This window comes from Topomyia yanbarensis, chromosome 2, assembly GCF_030247195.1.
Source record: "Topomyia yanbarensis strain Yona2022 chromosome 2, ASM3024719v1, whole genome shotgun sequence".
Taxonomy (NCBI): Eukaryota; Metazoa; Arthropoda; class Insecta; order Diptera; family Culicidae; genus Topomyia; species Topomyia yanbarensis.
The window spans coordinates 312,059,985-312,083,653 of NC_080671.1; the positions used below are offsets into that span (position 1 = coordinate 312,059,985).

Genomic DNA, 23,669 nt, shown 5'->3' on the forward strand with positions numbered 1-23,669 from the left:
TTGCGCGAGCGGTGGATTAATACTTGAGACAACGTTTGTAAATTTATATGTGCTAAAACGTTCACTTAATGACCGGGGTGTTTGAATGTTGGCGAGATCGCGGGTGGTAGAATTTGTGACCAGGCTTGTGTTATCGCGAAGGCCACGTTTGTACGTTTGGAATTAGATAGGTTGTGAGTGGCATTACAATTTTTTTTTTAATTCTCAGATTGTGACAAATGTTAAAGTAAGTCCAGATGCCAAATTTCACATCATTTGGACAATTCTAGACTCCCGCCAACTTCGCTTGAATTTTTTGGAATTGGTACTATGGGAAAAGATGGACAAAAATATGCTACATCCAGGAATGGAGGAAAAAATATAGCAATTAGAAAATTACAATTTATACCTCTTTTTGAAGGAAATAACCTTTGTATATGAATGCAGATATTTCTGTTTCTAGAAAAATACGGGAAATGGAGTACTGGGTCATTTTGACCCAAAAAGCCCCTATTTTTAATAATTTTTCTGCTCAGTGGTGCAAATCATACATATTTTGCAGTTTTTATAATGTGAAAAAATCTCAGAAATCGAACGGAACTTTTTTGACCTTTGTCCGAATACAAGAAGTTGAGGTTATATGGCCTTTTGTCATTCATATTAAATTTTATAATTTTCTCGTGCATATATCTCTATTATTCCTCACTTAATTTTAATAAATTGTACTTGTTGAACGTGGAAAATCCTTAGGAATAAAATAAAAATAAACTAGTTACCGGTAAAAATCAGAAACATCTTATTATCTGATATATAGTCTCGATTTCACATTTTTATCATAAAATCGCACATATTAACTCCATTTAACAAACAAAATTCCTATTTAATTTACTACTTTTAGGGTAAAATACGCTTAGGGATCACATGAGAATTAGGAATTGGAAAATTAGGGGTAGTTGAGGTATTAAGACATTTAATGAAAAAAATGTGATTTTTAGAGTTTATGTCAAAAAATTTAATGCTTCTGAATTTTACCACTAACGAATCTATTTTTGTTGCATTTCATTTTCCACGTTCAACAAGGTACATTTTATGAAAATTGATTGAAGAATAATAGAAATATATGCACGAGAAAATGATAAAATTTCATATGAATGACAAAAGGCCATATAACCCCAACTTCTCGTATTCGGAAAGAAGTCAAAAAGGTTCTGTTCGATTTCTGAGATTTTTTCACATTATAAAAACTGCAAAATATGTATGATTTGCACCACGGAGCAGGAAAATTATTAAAAATTGGGGATTTTGGGGCCAAAATTACCCAGTACCCCACGTTCCCGTATTTTTCTAGAAACAGGAATATCTCCATTCAAATACCAAGGTTCTTTCCCTCCAAAAGAGGTATAAATTGTAGTTTTCTAATTGCTGCTTGAAAAGTGATAGCATTTAATATATTTTTCCTCCAAATTTTCCAATAGCACCAATTTCAAAAATTTCAAGTGAATTCGGCGGGAGTCTAGAATTGTTCAAATGATGTGAAATTTGGCATCTGAGCTTACTTTGACATTTGTCACAATATGACAGAGGGGGCCTTTGAGAATTCAAAAAACAAATATTGTTTTTGCAATGCCCTAGTGGGCGTAGCAATACGTGAATGATCGTGTTCGCGACCGGGTTTGTATTATTGCGAAAGATTCGAGCGTTTGTATATCATTGTAGGCATTCTATTAGTATGCTAGCGCGTTTGTAATTATTGGTCATTGTGAAAAACTACAATTATGTTTGATAGAATTAGACACTAGAAATGTAGATTCACAAATAAATTAGTATTAATTGTTGATGATCGATCTTCTAAGTTTGTTCAAGTTGATACATGTAATATTGCTTGAAGATGTTTGCAAAACCGTCAATCCCAGGGGGCAAAACTGTCATTATAGGGGAGGGATGTAATCAAAGGTGATTATATTTGGGAAAATAACCTTTATTTGACGGCCCGGTCCGTGAGGATGATGGTTATACAAAATAACAGATTTTGAATGTTTGAATTGGTATGGTCCCAATAATTTGACTAATTCATTGAAATTTAATACACTGTACAAATTGAATAATATTTAATTTCTATTATATGTGAATATGTGATACTGCATCTGTCTGGATCTAGTTAAATATTGACAAAAAATCATTCAATCTGCCAGTCATCAGGATATTCCTTCGCTTATATCCGTTACTTGAAGCACGCGCTGTGTTGCAACCAGATTCAAGGGACTACCAGAATCTAAGAGCTCAACACTACAAATCTCCAAGCATAAAAATTGAAAACTGGAGCCCACCGTTTAGCTCATGAGTGGATGATTTGTTTTATTTTGCTTAAAAAGATAGGGTAAAGTACCTATTTTGGCACTAGTGGGAAGGATGTCGTACTACTTCATTAGTTACGCGGCCTACAATCGTTGGAATGTGTCGGCATCAGCAACTTTGCTTCGTTCCTAAGAATCAATATTTAAACAAAAATGGTCTTAGAATGGTGAAATAAATCTGTTTGAGCGCAACGAAATCTCGGATCGAATTCCCCAATTACCATTTGAGCCAATGCGTCGAACAAAGATGGCAGACGTTGCTCTAACCAATAGTTTCAAATGGCTAGGAGAGAGTGAGGACACTTGATCCTTGGGGTTATTTGATTCTCCGGCCATATCTCATAATCTATACGCATAAAGTTATCACAATATAAAAAGAAAGTGAAATATTTGGTTGTTTATGATGCTTAAAAAAGAAATCTGATGTATTACATATGGTATAGAAAAGTTGCATAATATTTTAGAAAATATGTGTTGAAATCCATCATGAAGATCTTTTTACAATTTTTTTGAAAGGTTGTATGAGATCGTCAAACTAATTATTTATGAATATTTTCAAGTACGATTACTTTCTAAGGGCTTTTGTCTAGAAAAACGCGTTTTTCGAATTAAAAGTTCCACAATACATACAAAAAAATGTAAATTTTGTTCACCTCATACTACATTTCCATTAAGTACCTGGCACTATTAATTGATCTTTTCCGTGAACAAATGATTGATTTTTTTCCGTGAACAAATGATGGTATAAGTTATTGAAGGTTGGAAAAGCCAGTTAAACAGCACTGATTCACAGCAAATACTTGTCATGATTTTTAACTGTGGTTAAAGTTTGTCGTGCACATAAAAAGGTAGTCTTATTAATTAATTGACTACAAGAATGGTGAATTTTACAATAAAAATTTGTGTTTAATTGAAAAGTTTTGAGAAAAAAAACAAAAGTGGGATCAAGCGTACCCACTCTCCCCTAAGGTGATAATAGAAACAGGGCGCTTATTACCCTATTTGTCCAAAATATCCAAGAAATGCTTTGAATTATTATATATTTCCTTAAAAAAAATTGGAAAAGCGGTTTGATCTCTTCTATTAGAAAAGTATTTGAAAAAATAATTCAAATTAGAAGGTTGTCACATATTATTGAAATTTTATTTTACAACTAGATTCGTTTGGGTTTCGTATTGAACATTCACTAACTTGACAAAGACAAATATCTTCGTGGGCTATCCAACTAGAGTTACTCTTCTAGACAATGTGATTCAAAATTATTTAACTGCTCGTACTTCCATTAAGCTGTAGTAATTCTGGTATGCTACCCGAGGGAGCCGGAAAATGTTTACGCTGATCTTCCAAATCAACCCGCTATCTGTAAAAAGTTATTTTTTCTGAGATTATAGTAACATCTCCTCTGCAGGTTGAAATGTTCGTGTAATTCACCGTCGATTGCAACCCAGTTTGAATATTTTCAACGATTATTTTAAAAGGAATAGGCAATTTCTCCAACTGCGACAAAAACTTCAATAATTTTCCACCAAAGTCAAGAGCTTCTATTCTTACACCAATGAAATATCGTATTATCCAATTCAATCAAATCAATAGATTGGATTTAACCAGATCTGATTAAGTGAAATACTTGAATCCGATTTAAGTCGAAAAACTTATTCGAGATTTTTGGTGATGTGCAACGGAAAACAAATCGAAATATTACAATGAGTTAATCCGGTGGAATTATGTGTAAGAATCGACTAGATGTAGGTTTGGAACATGCAACCTTTGGATCTCCGTCCCAATGCACTAACCCTTAATGCAGCAATCCAGTTTTCGCTAAACCCGATGAATTATTTGCTTCAAACATAAAATAAGTTTAGTTATAACTTGTGTCTGCAATTTTAGTAAATTTTAGATATTTCTCAATATTACAATAAAGACAGAAAATGTCATAACATTAAGATCTATTCTTATTTGGAAACACAGGTCCAACTCGTGGTATTAAAATTTGCTTCGAAAAACTAAATATTAAACTGTTCCCAAAACCAGGGCCGACGGAAAGCGTGGGTAGTATGGGTAGTACTACCCACTCGAAAATAACCGAGTGGGTAATTACCCACTCGAAATTTTGAACCATTTCAAAAAATTTAGATGTGCAACGCAAGTATCTCGCACTACACACATTTGAAAACATCGATGTACCACAATTCCAATTGCATGAACGAACGTGACTTAATGTGAATGTAATGTAAGAGTATGCATTGCGAAAAGGGAAAAAATCATTACTAAAGGACCCCTCATCCTATGCTTTCTACCCACTCGGGCGTAAAATGTTTCGCCGCCCCTGCCCAAAACATCCGTATTTATGCACTTTTTTCTAGAAAAATTCTACAATACAGTGGAATAGTCTGTTAGTTTTTACCCCTTCAGGCCCAAGTTATTTTTAAACAACAACGTGTTTAAATATCTCACAAAAACAAGTAAGACCAGGTATAACTTATAGCTGTAACTATTACTATAGTATGATTAAACATCTCACAAAAACAGCTGTAACTATTACCTTTCATTTGAGCACCAACAATTGTAAGTATCATTCGTGGAACTGATGTTATTGCAATTAGTGTGATTGGATTTCTATGGAGCAGTGCTGCCAGGGGTAGTTTCAAATAAAGGTGCAAACAAAAATTATGATATATCTTCGTTATCTTGAAATATTATTAAAAATCGATCAAATCTATTATTTTTGGCGCTCTTTTCCAAGCGATTGGACTGTTGTAAAAATTCTAGGAGAATTGGTACCTTATTCTCATAATCACGTCGCATAGTGACTAGAAGAAAAGGTGACGTTACTGTGAGAATAGGGCCCTTGTATTGAGTAACGGCCCTAGTAACAATTGAGGTTTTATGGCTCTCTTGCAGTCTCTCTTAAAACTTAGATTGCACTTGTAGTATTCTATAAAACTTAAATTGTTACTTGGGGGAAGCTAAAACATGAGAAGTTTCTAGCACTGCAAGAAAAGCACGTATCATGTTTAAATCAAGTGTTTCGTTGTTCTTAACGCCAATCTTAATCTTAACGAAAAATAGATTCGGAACCCTATACCCGAGCAGAGTCTGATGACAAATTGAGAGCTAAACTTGATGTTGTGATGTAGTAGGGAATGATTGCTCAGGTTGTTATCATTTTGGTCATTTTAACGGTTAAAAGATCAAAATCGAAAGCAGAAAAATTGCACTATGACATCAAACAGAAAACTATTTATGCTATCAGCGAAAGCAAATTGAAAACTTATTGAGATGGTGAAATATTTCATTGATAACAAAATTAGGAATCAATTTGATGTTTGTCAAAGAAATAGAAACAAACATTTTTTTCTAAAAATGTAAGCACATCAAAATGAGATCAAAATATGTCATATCTGAAAAAGTTTAAACTGATATCAAAATAAGATTTCAATTTGATGCTTGATATTAAAATATGTTATCTATTTGCTGTAATTTTGATGTTGGACTTTGATCGGGTATGCACTACGAAAAAGATGGGCATCAAAAGAATGAAACGGAACTAAGCTCACTTGAATAATGTTCTTTACATATGTCTGATCTCAAATTCTACGAATAAGGTAATTAATGTGTGCATGGCGCTAAATCCAATGCTCATTGGTTGTTGTATGATGGAAACAACAATTTTCAATTTAGATATTTTAAACTCAACCACGTGAAATAACACACAAATAAAGCACTTCAATAATGGCCTTACCGCTTTTCCATACTTTATTCCGATTCCACTGAATTTGACAAACCATTTCCCTGCTATGTTCGAAACAAGTATACAAAACCATTCAAAGTAGCAATTTATTCCAGCAATTCAAAACATCAGAGTTTATTTGATCTTACTTTGAAAGTCCAACACAAAGGCTCTTAGCTCGAAATTCTTCCGAGCTGTACTGAAGGAAACCAACGTGCACGAAACAGAGCTTTACGATTGCGACCAACGATTTTGTTTCCAATTCTTTCCACACCAAAGCATTCCAACAAGTTGGGATTGTGTGTGTATGCGCTCGTCTGTAAGTGCACGCGCGGGGGTGACCGTATAAAAGTGCCATGAATCAATATCCGCTTCATACGCTCCCATGTCAGCATTCATTATGATTTATCTCTTCTTGTCAGAAAATTATGATTTATGTTACTTCTTCGCTGGATCTGAATAATACATCAGTGTATGTGTGTGTGTAAGAATGTGTGAGCGTAATGAACGCGCACTCGAGTATCCTGACAGTCTCACTGCGAAAAGCGCAAATATTTATTACTCTCCAAACGTAAAACTTTTTGTCGCCAACCGAAGGTCTCACATTCCGTCGGGACCGGGTCCACAGTGCGCTGTCGTCGACTCTGCGTCGTCCAGTGACATGCTGTAAAAATCAGCAACATCCTTTCCATTTAGGGCAGCCCTAGAAAATCGTGTTTTTGCCATTTTTGTTAGCGCCATTCATTCAATTTGGTTTTATCGTTCTCTCCTGGTGCGATTTAGTGAAGAAAGAAGTCCTTAGATCGGGAGCTAAGCGCGGGACATGCGAGGGCGGGTGCCGAAGACGAACCGAAGGGAGGTTTTTTAGGAACGCAACACTTCTCCGCCCCCGGCGCCCAGAAAACAAACCGTCCCGAACTGGCGATGAGAAAATTGAGGGAGCCTTTGTCCTTTGTTTGTCGACCCCGTTCGATCCTTCGCAGACGGTGTCCTTTATGATGTCCTGTGAGATTTCCAACAACATAGATATAAATTACGGATAATAATGGGGTGTGTAACGGCTAGACTAACGAATGTGGAAAGCAACTCGATAGCACGTTCGACACGAACAAGTTTTTATGTGGATTGAGGAGGTGAACCACAGGCATTATTTTATTATTAACTTTTCACCTCATCGTAGTCGCACGAATGAAAATGGGTATGTGTGTGAGTATGGTGTTTTAGCAAGAATGTTGATGCGTGGTTGAAACCGGCACCGAATGAGGTTTTCGTGTTGTTAATACTGTCCCGCCTTTATGCGGAATGATCGATATATATGTAATCACTACTTACGGGCAATGTATCAAGCGATGGATTGAGTACCAGCAATAATGGCCTCAGTTATATCAAAATGGGTCGGTTATCTATTTTTTGTACCTACAAGAACATTTATAGATGCTACATTTATACGGACATTGCACGATGCTGATTCACTTCACAATCAACTTGTTGAACATGTCTGAAGTTTCATACTATTATACTAAAGTTAACCATATCGTGAAGGGTCAAGCCAACGGAAAACAATTAAACGGTTTTGATTCATGTGGTTTTGGATTTACGCGGTACCTAAATATACTAAGCGTGAAAACATACCACAATAAATCTAAATACTGGTCGCAGTGGTTCGTCTCCTACAAAAAAAAGCATGAAAACGACTTGCGAGTATTTAGGATCACGCCACCGATTTTTCTGATTGCATTTATTATCGGATACAACCATTAACTGGAGAACTGTGAAATTGATTGAAGCCGGAATCGTCAACGTTTTTATAGAAAAAACCGGTTATTCACTACACAGTAGTAAGTTAGAACGATCAACTACTTGAATGAAATCCGCTAGCTTCAACAACTGCTCAAACATTCAGACTATATTTACACGGAACACATCGGTAGTGGCACATTAATTTTTTTTCTGATGCTCTCGTTTTACAAATGTTAATCTAGCGCTAACAGCAAGCAGTAAACTTGCGCTATGACTAAATAAGATAATCACGGTGTTTGGTAGCACAACTATAATCGAAAAAAATCTGAATTTTTAAAACTACAGGATGTTAAAGAACAGACTTTCCTTTTTCATTTTCGTTTAAAAGTTAAATAAATAGTATGCGGGTCTTATATATAAAACTTATGATTTATAATGACATTAATCCCAGGACGGTTTTGTGTGGTACATTTATTACCCGGAATGGAGCACTGCGAAAGAATTTAAACAAATGTAATCTGCTATGATTTTTCAGATAAAGTAGGGTAAGGTGGGGCAAATCCGACCGTTGGGTAAACCCGACCCCTCTCTGTTACCGAAAATCAGAAGCACTACGCGAACTAATATCAATGTTGTCGTGTAGAGCATCGTTTACATTGAGATGCTCAAACGACAATACACACTTATTTTACAACTTTTGGTTTGATTTTTGTGCATCATTGACTTCAAGATATTTCTGATTGTTAAAGTGATAGCATGAAAAATGTATGTGGATTTAAATTCTTTGATTTAAGTCCTACAAAGTGCATAGATGATGATGATTATTATTATTATTATGTTTATTAAGGCTTTAACGACTGAGGTGCATAGATGAATTTAGGCCAACATTTTTCATAATTTTTTTTTTAATCGCGTCGTAATGAAAAATGACGCGGTGGGGCAAATCCGACCTCTAAATAGTGGGGTAAATCCGACCGCTTTTTTGCTAAGAAAATGTTTATTTATCAATTTGAAAAATATTTTTATTATTATTATTTATTATTTTTTCGCACAATGGTTCATAATTACAAACGAAAAACACAAAAACGTGATGAATGTAGTATTCGTCGAGCAATTGCTCCGATGCAAATGGGAATATTTTTACGCGCTACTGCTCGTGATTTTGACATTCCAAGATTGACATTGAATTCCATTTTCTTCATGTTACAATTGAATAACATAACGTTCATCGATTTATTATTGAACAACCATAAAATTTGGGTAATAGATGTACTAAATCAACCAAAAACATAGGCGGTCGGGTTTACCCCACCATTTTTGAAAACAGCAAAAATGAACTTTTTTGTAAAACGCTTTTATCTCCAATTTTTCTAAAGATTCAAATAAAATGCTATATATAGAAAGTTGCCCAGAAGTCTACCCTTTAAATTGTTATATAAAACGACATGATCCGACGTAAAATGAGCATTTTACAGCCAAAACCATTTACTAGGTCGGATTTGCCCCACCTTATCCTACTCAAAAACTCCCATGTTTTCCCCAGGAAATACAAGGCGTGCTTTTCATGTTCCATCAAACGGAGAGCCTCCTGTAACTGTAACGATGTGGGCATGGTCGTGGATAGGTTAATATAAAACCAACAATTTTGTGGGGAGAATGTCTTTTATGATTGCACTCACCACTACTATCGTAATAATTAGCATAAAAGCGATGCACAGCTGTCATCATACGACGAACGTGCATTGTGTAAAACCTGGGGGAAAATGTAGGGACTGAAAAATAGGGTCACTTGGGGTTTTTGATGTTCCATGTTGAAATTCCTGCTAGTTTCTAAGATTACTGAGACTAGGAACCACTTACTTCGGTTTTGTAACAGCACCCTTCAAGGGACACTCTCAGGCCTTTACTAGGAAGCTTAGCAGAGAAAACTGATTTTCCTGTTTCGGAAATTTATAGGCACATAAGAAGATGTTCCCACAATGGGATGGCCAGACTCTCGCTCTTTAGTGTACAAGGAAACGTAGAAATTAGTCGTTGTCGGTGGCGTGGCGCTCTTTTGCATTATCAGAGCGTTCCTTAAAAGAATATTTCATTTTGTCCACACTTAATTTATATGCGGGATATGCCGAGAGATCATGCGGAGTCTCTCCACAGTAGGAAAACTTTTTATGATTCTCTCCGCATTTTCCACAGTGTGCCTTGTTCCTACAATAAGTCGCTTTAGGCCCATTTGTTTGCAACAACGGCAGCTCATGCCTCACGGCACAAAAAGGCGAACAGGTACACTAGCCCCGTCCAAAAGATCAAAGTTTGGAAGAGTAGATTCGGCGAAAGGTTCGAAACAAGGCTGATGGAAAATAAGTTGTTTTCATATACTCCTTGATTTTTCCTGAACGCAATTGCTTGCGAACAGGAATTTTCACTGGCCGAAACAAAAGATTCTTGAAGGAGCGAAACCCATACTTCGCAATTAAGGCCCCTGTTGGAGACTACACCATCAATCTCTACTTCCCGGGCGAGTACATAGACAAGATACTTCTTCGTACACGGCCAAGTGATATTTAGTTAAATCTCGCATATATCGATGCTGTTAAATGGCTTATCTTTGCCCTCATTCAGGTTTGTTATGAATATATACCAAATTCGTTACTGATACTTTTTGCATGTATCAAGGCAACTAGCAGTTGGGAAATTGGATCCTGAGATGATTAGGACTTGCATTGGTTTAGTTTTCGATAAAACTACACTGAAAAAATAAATTCAGTTTGTACAAGGAAAAGTTTTTTTTTTCAAATAACTTTTTGCCTTTCTCATATAAAGAAAGGCTATGCAATCACTGTAAAAATCGACTTTTTAACGGTGGCCCGGAGGGCCGAGTGTCATACACCATTCGATTCAGTTCGTCGAGATCGGCAAATGTCTGTGTGTGTATGTGTGTGTGTCATTTAAACTCACACAATTTTCTCAGAGATGGATGAACCGATTTTCGCAAACTTAGTTTCATATGAAAGGTATAACGCTCCCATAAGCTGCTATTGAATTTTTAGTTGATCCGACTTCCGGTTCCGGAGTTACGGGTTGAAGAGTGCGGTCACACAGCAAATTCCCATATGAACTGGTACCACCATGATGTTCAAATGATGTAAAACATATTAAAATTTATGTAACATTACTCTAGTTTGCGGGTCTGGATCACTAATGATCAATCAAAGCAGCTTTGACCACATTGGCCACCTATGACAGTTCATGACGCCCCCGGGGAACCCGCCAAGTTCCTAAGCTAATATCACACCCACTCCCCAACGAATTCTCTACCGATTTTTACAAACTTGATTTCAAATGAAAGATACAGTAATACCATTGACTGCTGCTGAATTTCATTCTGTTCTGACTCTTGCTTCCGGAGTTACAGGGGTGTTAGTAAGGATACACTGGAATTTCCCATATAAATCGGTACAATCGTAATACCTCAGAGGCTAAAAACTATTGAAATGGTCACCAAATTACTTCTAATCGCAGATCTAGATCACTGATTGCCAATCAAACATTCTTTGAATATATTGTCCACTATCGACGATTCCGGAAGTCCGGAATTCCGGGCATATTCAACAAATAAAGTCACATCGGTTCTTCGGTGATGACTGAACCGATTTTCTCAAACCAAGTCTCAAATGGAAGGCAAAATATGCAGCTGAGTATTGCAACGTTCCCGAAGGCTGCTATTGAATTTCTAATGGTTCCGACTTCCAGTTCCGGAATTACAGGGTGATGAGTACGAACACGCAGAAAATGTCGATTTTAATAAATTCTGCAATGAATGCATAAAGGTGAAATTTTTTCGAAAATATGACCACAGCTGCTTCGATTTGTAGTATTAGGTCACTAACATCCATTCAAAGTCTATTTGGCCACATTGGCCACCATCATCGGTTCAGGAAGCCCCGGCGGAAGTATCTAAATTCAGAATAACCGATGTGATTGGTTTCTCGAAGATGGCTAGACCGATTCGACTAAACTTAGCCTAAAATGAAAAGTATTGCGTCCCCGTAAATGGCTATTTAATTTCATCCCGATCCGACTTCCGGTTCCGGAGTTATAGGTTGTGGCGTGCGATCACATAGCAAATTGTGATTCAAACCGATACTCCGATGAAAGCAAAAAAGGTAAAAATTTCGCTAAAATGTCTCTCAAACAACTTTAATTTGCTGTTCTAGGTCACCGACGGCCAACCAAACTTTCGTTGACTACATTGACCACCATAGACGGTTCCGGAAGTGCCCGGGAAAAGCGGCCAACTTTCAAAATTTACGAACTCACATCAGTTTCCCGAAAATGGTTGGGCCGATTTTCACAAACTTAGTCCCAAATGACAGCTATAATATCCCCACAGATGTTTAATAAATTTCGTACGGATCGCTTATATGGGGCCGGAAATATAGACTAAATCGTCCGGTCATATATGAAATTCCCATATAAACCGATACTCAAATTTTTTTTTCAAATGGGGGACCCCATGAAATTTCAGAAATCGAATTCGTATTTTTGATGCAAAACATCTTTAAAATGCATGAAACGTCGAGATTTTATGTTATCTCGAAAAAAATTTTTTTGTAAAAATCGACTTTTTGGGACTTTGCCGATTTTGCACCTTTTTTCAGTTCAATATTACCGTGGCTGTTTTTTCTTCTTCAAAATTTTTGATTTATTTTCCTGTATATAGTTGTCATGTGATGTACAATAATAAAATGTAATGTATGCATTTAAAAGCTTTTAATGAATATAAACAACGCACACATTCTCGTGATTCATGATTGAGAAAGGCACAATTGCACCGCTAGGTGGATTAAAATAGGTTTTTTACTTAAAAGTGCCTAACGGTAGGTAGGGAACATAATTATCTATCTTGGAACAAAATTTCATCAAATTTTTTTTTCATTGTTCATCATTTTTTTCAGTGTAGAAGTCGATGCAGAATTTTTTCAATATTTTTATTCAAAACTAATTTTGTTGAAATAACTCCTATAACTCTTTTTGTAGGATTTGTCATTTTTAGACTATAGCCATTTTAAAAAAATTGGTTAAAAAATCTGACCCTTTTCAAAAGACAGATCATTTTTGGAAAAACAAAGTATGCAAAGTGGCTTTTTGTGACAAAGTTCTCATGTACAGAAAGTTTCGTCAAAATCTGAGAGGATACTGCCAACTCTGAATACGATTTATCGCGAAATTCATCTTTTGCGGATCAAAGAGGCAAAACACATTTGTGACTATGATGTATATATAATATATAATATAATAACTCGATTCGTCGTCTTCCCTAGCCCAGGATCTGGAACATACTTACTTTATATACACGTATAATGCACCTGCTCTACCTGTCCCTTCGGCGCCTTCCTGTTTGATCTCCGTTACTGTATAATGCTTTATTTTTACTGTTTGTATTGTTTGCGGATTCGCGTTCGTAACTTCGTAAGTACTAAAACGTTCACATAATTACCGGAGTGTTATCAAGTTTGCGCGATAGCGGGCATAGGTGTGCGTAGATGATCGCGAAGGGCTTAAGCGTTCGTATGTTGACGTGTTTGTCGTGTGTGCTCGGGTGTATGTGACTTCGCGTGTATAAATTGGATTTTGAAACCCTGCGGCCATTCATATATTCGCGGAACGTCATTCTGATATTTAGTTTGGTGTACGGATCACATTCTGACAGGGAGTGAGTTATCCCATATCACTAGAGTTCCCGGTCATGTCACCATGGAACGTTTTGTCTAGTGGATATGGGAGCAATTTTTTTAATTTCTTCAATTTTATTTATTTTTTTTTAAATTAACATGGACCTAGACTGTTGGTACCGAGGATAGAGACTTCCGGACGATTCCGATTCATGATGGCGCGAACGCGGGAGTTTGTAGATTAACGCTTGAGATCGCGTTGGTAAGTTTATGAGCGCGGAGACGTTAACCTTATCACCGGGGTATAATCATGCTTGCGAGTTCGTGGGCGTAGGTTGTTTAGACGCGAGGGGTTCTAACGCTTGTACGCTAACGTGATTTTCTAACATATTTGCGTGTGTTGTGTGTTCTTGAATGGTCGCGCGAACCGTGAGTCTGATATTAAATTTTCGGTGTGCGGCCAGAATTCTGGCAGAGAGTGGGATCCCTTATATCGATAAGCTTCCCGGTTATGTCGCCATGAGACGTGCCGCCGAATAGGTATGAGCGTATTTGCCCAATTGGTCCAGCTGAAGGCATGGACCCAGGCTTCTGGGATCAAGGGTAGACCTCCGGACGTGACCGATTCGTAATCGCGCGGGCGAGGGCATTTCTGTAGGTTCCCGCTTGAGACCGCGTTTGAGAATGTGTGAGTGTTAAGATGTTGGCTATCACCATCTTTGCTGACCCAGCTGAAGGCGAGAGTAGAATGGCAGTATAGGATTCGAAAAGAAGAGATAAAAGACAATATATGAGAGACGCAATAGATAAAACAGGTACAAGATACAGCTAAAGTTATGATCATAACATGAAAGACATACATTAGTACTTCAAACACTACTAATACTTGAATCTATTTGTTACTGGTTGATTGTTGTTTATGAGCGGGTGAATAGAAGAAAGATAAAGAACAGAAAAAAGGCTCCTATCAGCCCTCCCGGCCTCCTCGATACACCACTATCGAGGCGTATTGTAATCAACATCTTGAAGCGGGCTTCTTATATAAATAAAATCTTGCGTCATAATGATTGGTGGATTATTGACATAAGAACTAATTAACCTCTAGTAGTAGCACTTGGTGCAAATAGAAACCAAAAAGAGTGAAGGGTCCTTATATTTAGATAATTCTATTTAGTCTATTGTGGCCTGATGATGTTTACAATACCGTCAATTCTCCTGCGAGAGGGATAAAGAAATAGATATTAATAGATAATAGAATAGATAAGATAATAGATAACACAGAAATAGATATTACATGCATCTAAACTACTTTTAGGTGTTTGGTGATGTGGTTCACGTGGATTGGATTTGTTCAAAAACTACGTGTTTCAGTTTATTAAGTTGATCTAGTTGAGCATTAACTAGTGGCTGAACAGTATGTTTAAGAGAAGGTTCCATCCATAAGAGATTGTCATTTCTGTTTCTGAAAACAGCGAATCCGATTCGTTATAAACGAGTATTACTCGCCATCTTCACGAGCCAGAGCGACAGAGCGATTTAAGAGATAAAAACACCCACCTTCAGTCTGATCATCTCTTATAGATGACAGTCCATCGATCCGAATCGAATGACTCGATCACTATGCTCAAGATCAAATGAGTCCCCGAACAACCGAACCAGCATGTTCCCCCATTTGAAAGTAGAAACATCCATATCAGCCGCCCGCCAAAACACTCGATCGAATGATTATTAGTCATGAGATTCAGAGGTCAATGAACCAGCACTCGCTCGGATCTCCCACTCTTATAGACCAAGCAAGAGTACGCGCCCATTAGGCTCATCACCCAAGCCCAGGGTCATCACCCAAGCCCAGGGAGAAACTACCGGAGTTATAGCAATATTAAGGAAAAAAGGGAATTTCGATGTACATAATAACATAGACAAATTACAAATATTTTTGAACAGGCTACTTTACGAATGGTTTTGAAATAAAAATGTTCAGTTTAATTATAAATTCGATGAAAATTAGACATATTATAGCGATTTTAGTTCTGGGGTACGAGCCGTTTATGTATAAAAAAGTCACGAAACCATTGTAGGGTTAGATCAATTTTTTGCCACCTAATGGTACTTTAGACATTCAACTATCAGCAAAAGAGAAAGAAAGAATCAGGTGGAAGTTATTGCTATTTATTAGAGTGTTTAGCCTCGCGCGTGTTCATTTTACTAGTAAACAAATAAATCTCGACAAACATATGATTACGGCGTAAAAGCCAACTGTCAAAATTGACTTTAAATAAAAATTCCGGACAAACAGGCACAATCTGATACTTAATTTTTCGTGTACGGTTCAGATTCTAGAAGAAAGTGGGTTCTTCACAATCACTAGAGCTACCGGGCCTGTCGCCATGGTCTAGTTGTCTAGTGGACATGAGCTTTATTTTTTGATTGGTGTTACTGAATGTATGGACCTAAGTTGCTATAATGAGAGTATCTCGAACTAAACTGTCACCATCAGCAGTCCTTGACATAGCGAGCACCTTTACTGAAGACATCACCCTACTAAATTGCCGTCATTTGGAGACACTAAAATAAAAAGATGTATGCTCACTTGCGCCGCCTAGCGAGTGATATCCAATTTAATCATTACATTATCGAACAGCCCTTGCCGTCCTTAGAAACTTTACAGAAAACATTATTTTCCTAAATTTCGTGACAAAACATCATCTGACACGTACTGGAAGTTGTATTCTCTCTAGTGCCGCCTAGTGGCAGAATTCTGAAATTATCTTTTCGTGTTCGGGCAGCACTCGACCCGCTGATGAATATTGCCGAGACACCACTCTTCTAAATTATCATGATCTCGAGATATAGAAATTGAAAAATAATACATGCTCACGAGCGCCGCCTGGTGGATCTATTTCAATTTGATTTGCCCATAATCGCGTAGCCCTTTGACCTCCTTTAGAACTTTGCCGAAGACGCCATCATTCTAAGTTATTAGACTTTAGGGATGTATACTATTCTATTATGTGCTGGAAGGTGGTACGCTCACTAGCGCCACATAGTGAAAGTATTCTAAACTAACCTGTCACTATCTGGTAGTCTTTAATATTTCAAGCAAGTTTACTGAAGACAGTACCCCTCTAAATATTATCGATGTTGAGATAAAGAATGATTTTGACATTAGTTGAACATTTGCAACACTACCCAACAAACAACGAAAGCTGAACAAGCTTTTAACCAGTGAGAATAAGCTGAACAAGAACTGTTTAAGCCATTATCCAGCCAAAATGTTTGGTGGGTAGCGCCACCAGGTGGGACAATTCCGAGTTATTATTTCCACCATCCAGAAGCTCTCGATTTTCTGGACAAATCTTCCTAAGACACCACCTTTCAAAATAATCAGTGTTTCGAGACATTTGATGTTAAACCCATTCAATGATAGTCACATTCACGATGAGGGGTTCAATTTATTTACTCTCTTTTAAAGCACACAGTTGGTGACACAGTTCTCAACAAATTGGATATCCAATTACTCTAAATTGTAGGTCTAAGTAAGCACAACAACTTTTCCAAAGAAAGTAAGGCGCTAAATGTTAACGCAGGCGAAATATTCGGCCATAGCCCCACTTAGTCAAAATCCCATAAGCTATGGGATTCCTATTTCACGTCCCTAGTTATTCGCGACTGGATTTAGAAAATCGTTGTGCGCGATTTGATTCGCTCACAGCAAATCGCAAAGAATTTTTCTAAGCTCATGTAAACAGTACAAGCAAACTGTCAAAAATGAACACTCGAGTTCATTTGTGACGTCACCATAAAGTATTCAATATTTTACAAGGATTATTTTGAGAAGTTTTTCGCTATGTTATTTTAAAACAGCATTACGCAGTTAAGGGCTAAAAACTGTAGAAAACAAACCAAAAAGTCTACCGTCGTTTTCAATCTAACGGTAGGCAGACTAGTTCGACAAAGAAGGATATTTTTTTTGAATATCTAATTTCAAACTTAGTACTATAATGTGCCACAACGCGAAATATTCTAAGTAAACGTTTTTATGTGTGAAAGATTTTGTGTAAATTTACCCAAACAGTTTATTATCACATTCTATTAAAGCTGTTTTGACGAATAAGAGTAATATAAACTGTTCAAAAAACGCTTCGCCGCTACGATAACCTGTACAGCGTTTGACAGTTTACCATAAACAATATTTGTCTCTACTTTCTGATTAATTTTTACAAAGCAAAGCAACAAAACGAGCCCTACCTGTATTAAGTTCAGCAATTAATCCACTTCACTCTCCTCAACAAAGATCAGCGATAAGAACTCATAGCGTACAAACACCACTTTCTATGCGGGATTATTTTTCTTCGGCGCTTTCTACGAATCCCTTCAAAACGTAGCACTATTCCTTTTCCAGCCGTAAAAGGTCACTCCTTCGCACTAGTATTGGTAAACATAACTGCCTGTGTTCCGTTTTCAGTAATAACAGTCTGCAGCTTTAATTTTGCTTACATGTACACTGCTGGATTCTGATCCTCTCCTACTCTTTCTTCCTTCCTGAATATTTTAGATCCCGAGTGCTTTCTTCATTATGTTTCACATCACTCGTTTGGCCATTTCACCATGTGGGCTTATTTTCATTCAACTCTTCCTTCGTTGCTAAAAAAGCCCCACTTCTTTTGAAACTCTACTTGCACAAGCGATCGCTCTCCCTAAAAAGGATTTCTGCTGCTTAACCGGTATATGTTTCTTCTGTCGATGGGAGGGCAATGCATCCGTTCACTTCAAGTGCAGCTTTGTGTACATGACACTATTTTCACTAAACTTCCACTGGTGGATATCGATCAGGACCAGCAACATTCACAACAAAACCACCGGCGGAATGGTGGAGTATTGCGCGCAAACGCGCCAAAAATCTGTGTCTACGCTCCAGACTTCAGCACATTCATTAGCTTCCTGTGTTCAGACCAACAACCAAATCATCACATCAATGGTACTCTCTTTTATCAAAACAATTTATAATTCACTTTAACCCGTCCAACTACCACAATTTAGCCACCATCCGGCTCAGAAACACACAAAAACCGATCAAACTCGTTCCATCCGACGGACGAGAGTTAAACTGCACAAAGCCAAAGAACAATAATATCCATCAGGATAATATTTCACTCACTCCCCCTTGGAAATCAAATGGTTCTAACATGAACCTGGGCTGAGAAGAGCGGCGAAAATTTAGCTAACATCCACCACGCGCGAAAGCCAGAACTCAACTGAAACGTACTCTACCAAACAGGCGAAGTGAAAGTCGATCCTCGCCGAGCGCATAAAAACGAACGCAAAACCGAGCGGTACCCGAGACTGAAGAAACAAGTCGGCACAAGATGCATAAACCGACAACGACATCGATGAATGGCAGAAGAAAATCTGAGCAAAACATAATTGATAAAAACACGGTGGAGTTCTGTTATGGCGGCGTGCATATCCATCCAACGTAATAGATTTGAAAGGTAGCGGGTAAGTGAAAAAGTCATAACTTTTTAGCATAATGGCTTTTTTTAATACTAAACAATAATATTTTGGCACTAGAAAACTATTTTAGGATATATGCTATTTATTATCGTCACTGCCTTTACTGTGTATATCTTGGTGTTCATGTGAGACAGTGCGGAGCATGACCAGGAACAAGTAGAAATTGAAACCTAATCGCAGGCAGTTTACACCGCGCTGCCACGAACACCGCTGTGAAACAGGTCGCATACGGATTCGAAGCAGCTTTGGTTGTGTCGGAAAGCATAGATCAAAATGAACATCAACAAAGTTCATCCGTGAGTACTTGGGACATGGAGCTTCAACATAGCAGCTCTCGTGTGTTCGACAGAAACACTGTATGCTGCATGTGTTTTCAGCGCGTTTAAATTATAAGTGGGCGCATGGTGGTTGATGATGAATATTTAAGTTTTATTGTGGGGGTGCTACACAATTTCGTTAATTACATCGCCTGCAACCTATGGAATGCGTATAAACTGATATTAACATCTTTGCTTTTTTTCCTAGGTACCATTAGGTATACTAAATCGTATGGGTGGGTAATGACAGAGGCATTTGCAAATAAGTAGAATACACTTTGGATTATTCACCGGCATTGTGCATGAGTACGAGTATCATCATGATGACCGTACAATTCGTAGTTGTTACTCCGTGATTGACCAGAACAAGCGAAATTGCACAGAAAATTAACGAATGGGGCCTTGAAATAGCCTTGATGAGTGATACGATCTGTGCAACTCTTAGTAGTGTTATCATGTGTTTATTGTTCTGGCCGGCTGCCGTGTATTTATTATAGATTTATCGTTTATTGAATTAATTTTGAAATGTTTGGTTGGTAAAAAAACAACTTCAGCTCCGGGTAGACGACAGTCGAATGAATCAAATGTCAGATGAACGATTTTATTATTTGTTGCTCCTTCATTCCGGCGAAACAAGGCAAACTATACAATATAAAGAAAAGCAATTACTTTTAGTGTCTCGAGACATTTGTCGATGTTTCTATGTAATTAAAGGTTTCGTAATACACGCATTATTTATCGTGTATAAATTTTGGTACAGTGAAAACCCTATTTTATCAGCCCCGATTTTATCAGTTTTTTACCCGATTTTATCAGATTCATATGAAAATTTATAGTTGGTAGTTTGATGGGCACCAGCAGAAGAAACCAAGTTTAATTCGAGTAAATCCTTTCTTGAGCATATTTTTCTTATCTTAGAGATCCGAAAAATGCAAAAAAAAATTATTTTATTTTTTTCAATTTTACACTGTCAGACCTCCTTAAGGGAAGTTTATATTAAATAATCACGGAATATTATGAGGCTATATCTAGAGACTAAAGAAGAATATTTTAAGTTTCTTAAAAAGAAAGATAAATATATGTCCCGATTTTATCAATGTCTCTGTTTTATCAGCCTAAAATGCTACAAGGGTCTGATAAAAATGGGTCTTCACTATATTATTTTGCATGACAATTATGTATTGCCTTCTTTATTTGCGTATGATTGATTCTTATGTTACAATTATTAGCGTGCACATAACAATGCTTTCTAAGGCATATTTTAAACGGTGTAAAATAAGGTCTACCGAAATACCATAAAAGACTAACTTTGTATGTCGAATATACAACCGTACGCGACTTTTTTACGCTAATTACTAGAACAAGATTGAAAACAATAAGAATAAAAAGAAACTAACTTATCACATTTTGCGTCAATAATCAAGCTATAATATTTTTATACCCACGAAGAAAAATGGTGAACATGAAAATAATATAGCGCATGTACTACTCCAAAGCGTATACAATAGATATATTCTTTCGTGACGTTACAACGATTTTACAAATCTTCATTCCATAAATATGTTATAACTTAATCAAATGAACGCCTGCATCAAAATTTATTACAGATTCGGAAAGTAGACAAAATTTTACTTAAAATTTAATCAAAATGATCTAAATATACCAGAAAAGGATTGCTTTATGGCCGATAATGGAACGTGACGTTATAACGTGTCACAAATTAGAACGTTCAACATATTTCTATGAAACTCAAAATATCTGCTATCTATCTGATCTATCTGAAGTATTTCTAAATAACATACGAGTTGTCATTGAATATATTGTTTTGCTTTGTTAATTTTTAATCATCTTTTATCTTTTGTGACGTTACAACGCCACTTTCTCAGAAAAGCGAGATCTCATTGCGTTGTAACGCCACTAAAATCTTTATATTTTTTATAACTCTGTAAGTCACGCTGATGCTATTGTTTTGAGTGGAATTTTAAATATTTATCACATTTAGCCATGTTAATGATAAATTACTCGAATAAACATATGGTGTTGTAGAATAATCACGGTACAGTTTTTTTAAATTAAAGCAGAAATAATCGATAAAATCAAGAACTTTTTAATTTCATATCTGTCGTGGATAGATTTCGGCCATTTCACACATTTTTTTAATTTGACTCGGCTCAATATGGTAGTTTAACGGAGCCGGAATGATAGGTTTTATCACATATTTCACAAAAAATGTCAGTATTGCTTTGTTTAATTTTTTAAGGAATCAGGTTCCCGATCGGAGATTATAGTATGACATTTGTTTTATTGGGCTTAAACAACTGGATTTATATGACAAAGCGAGCAAAATTTAAGCGCCAGACAATCGACAGTTCTTGGTACACTGAAATATTGTATATATTATAACTACAAAGATTCAAGGAAAAAAGACACGTAACATCTTCGTGAAGTTACGAAAGAATGTGTTGCGTCCAGTCGTCGTGTACATTCTGAATTTATAAATATCCCGCTAGTATAATTTCCAGTTTACGGAAGCGCTTGGAAGCGTTTTAATAAACCATTCGAAGTAAAATTTGACACTATATCTGATAAACTACTGAGGCGTCTGAAAAAAAATCTATTAGTTTAAAAAAATATTAGTGGTCAAATATTGGTGAAAATCTTTCTAGTTTTTTTATTGTACACTCAACAACGAACAAATTTCCTTAAACAGATAAAAATTTCAATAATAATAATAATAATAATAATAATTCATTTAAAAGTTCTATTAGCGTTTTCTAGAAGTCAATAATTCAGAAACTATGAAAAATCTGTGAATATGGTAACCTTGCTAACAAAATAGATATACCTACCTACACATTCACCTCAAACATTGAACCCAAGCGCACAAAGCAAAATGAGTCAACGCTGATGACGATGGGTAGAGCGAAAGAGACAACTAGTACCACGATACTATGTTAACTATGTTTGCAAATGGAGCTCGAATGTACCTGCGATTTTGTGTACGAATAATTGTGTTCGGGATTGTACAAAGTGTGCTGGAAACGAGCACAAAACAAAAGAAAGCATAGTGGACGGCACTGGGTAGCGTACATCCACAGCCGGTGTAACGTACTTCTAACTCAGCTTCACTGGCTGTGAAAACACACAGCGCAGTGATCTGCTCCGCCTGCCGTCCAACGAGCAACTGAGCTTGTCCGGCCAAATCCTTTCTTTAAATAGTCGATGATGACGTCATTCATAGAAGCGTAGCGCGCTAGGTACACAAATCTGTCGTGCCGGACTTGGGAAGCGCTATCTTCTGTGTAAAAATGATATTTTGACTAGGTTGCACATTATTTAAATTTTTAGTGCCATGATTACTGGAATCTATTCTAAGAAGTATTTCGGGGCCATATGTGCAATAAATTGAAAATTGATCGTGAGATGGCTGAATTATATGCGTTTAAAATTGGACCACTTCTCGTTACATACCATTTTTGTAGAATTTACAAAGTACACCACCATATCGAAAACAAAGACGTAGTCCTACGTCAAAAGGTCTCAACTATAATATCCCGAGTGGTAGTTCCAAAGGATAGAATTTAATGTAGTTTCCCTCATGTTATCTCATAGTAGCTACATAGTTACTCCCAACATAGCTGGAAAATGTCATGGTTATGACCAGTCATCTTGTGACTGGTCGCATGTTTGCTCGTGACATGTACAAGTTGCGGATTCTTGCGACATGTGACACAAGCGCGTGTACTATGACACGATACATTTTCCCCGTGACATGTCATAAAATTTGTACATGTTTCAAAACAAAACTGGTTTGTCAAGCGGCTGTACATTTACTGTACTGTGACATGTATGTTCGTTTGCGAACGGTCGCGACAATAGAAAAACAGGTTTGCTTGTTAAGTGACATGTCGACAAAGAACCGGTATTGAAAACGGGTAAAATATTGAATACCGTACTTTGGCGGATAATTGGAAATATAGAAAATGAGATAATTGTAATTCTTTCAACATTTCACAAATAAATATTGTTTGTTATTGCGGTTTAGAGGTGTTGAAAATCAATAGTTTTAGACATTTTAAACGCACACTGGGAAGTAAACGCGTCAAAATCGAAAAATTTTCAACTTTTCACAGATAAACATTGTTTGTTGTGGCTAATTAAGAGGTGTTGAAAATCAATAGTTTTAGACATTTTAAACGCACACTGGGAAGTAAATGCGTCAAAATCGAAAATTTTTCAACTTTTCACAGATAAACATTGTTTGTTATGGCGAGTTAAGAGGTGTTGAAAATCAATAGTTTTAGACATTTTAAACGCACACTCGGAAGTGAATGCGTCAAAATCGAAAAATTTTCAACTTTTC

The 23,669-nt window shown here is 36.7% G+C and overlaps 1 protein-coding gene across 3 annotated transcripts in view; it reads right to left on the reverse strand.

The window, feature by feature from the left end:
• Window positions 1-18,716, reverse strand: part of LOC131683563 (protein slit) — a 566,205-nt gene extending 547,489 nt beyond the window's left edge. For all 3 annotated transcript variants that reach the window (XM_058965640.1, XM_058965639.1, XM_058965638.1), the window contains exon 1: window positions 17,724-18,716. The gene's annotated coding sequence lies outside the window, so the exon portion shown is untranslated. The remainder of the gene's footprint in view (window positions 1-17,723) is intronic.
• Window positions 18,717-23,669: the final 4,953 nt, after the last annotated feature.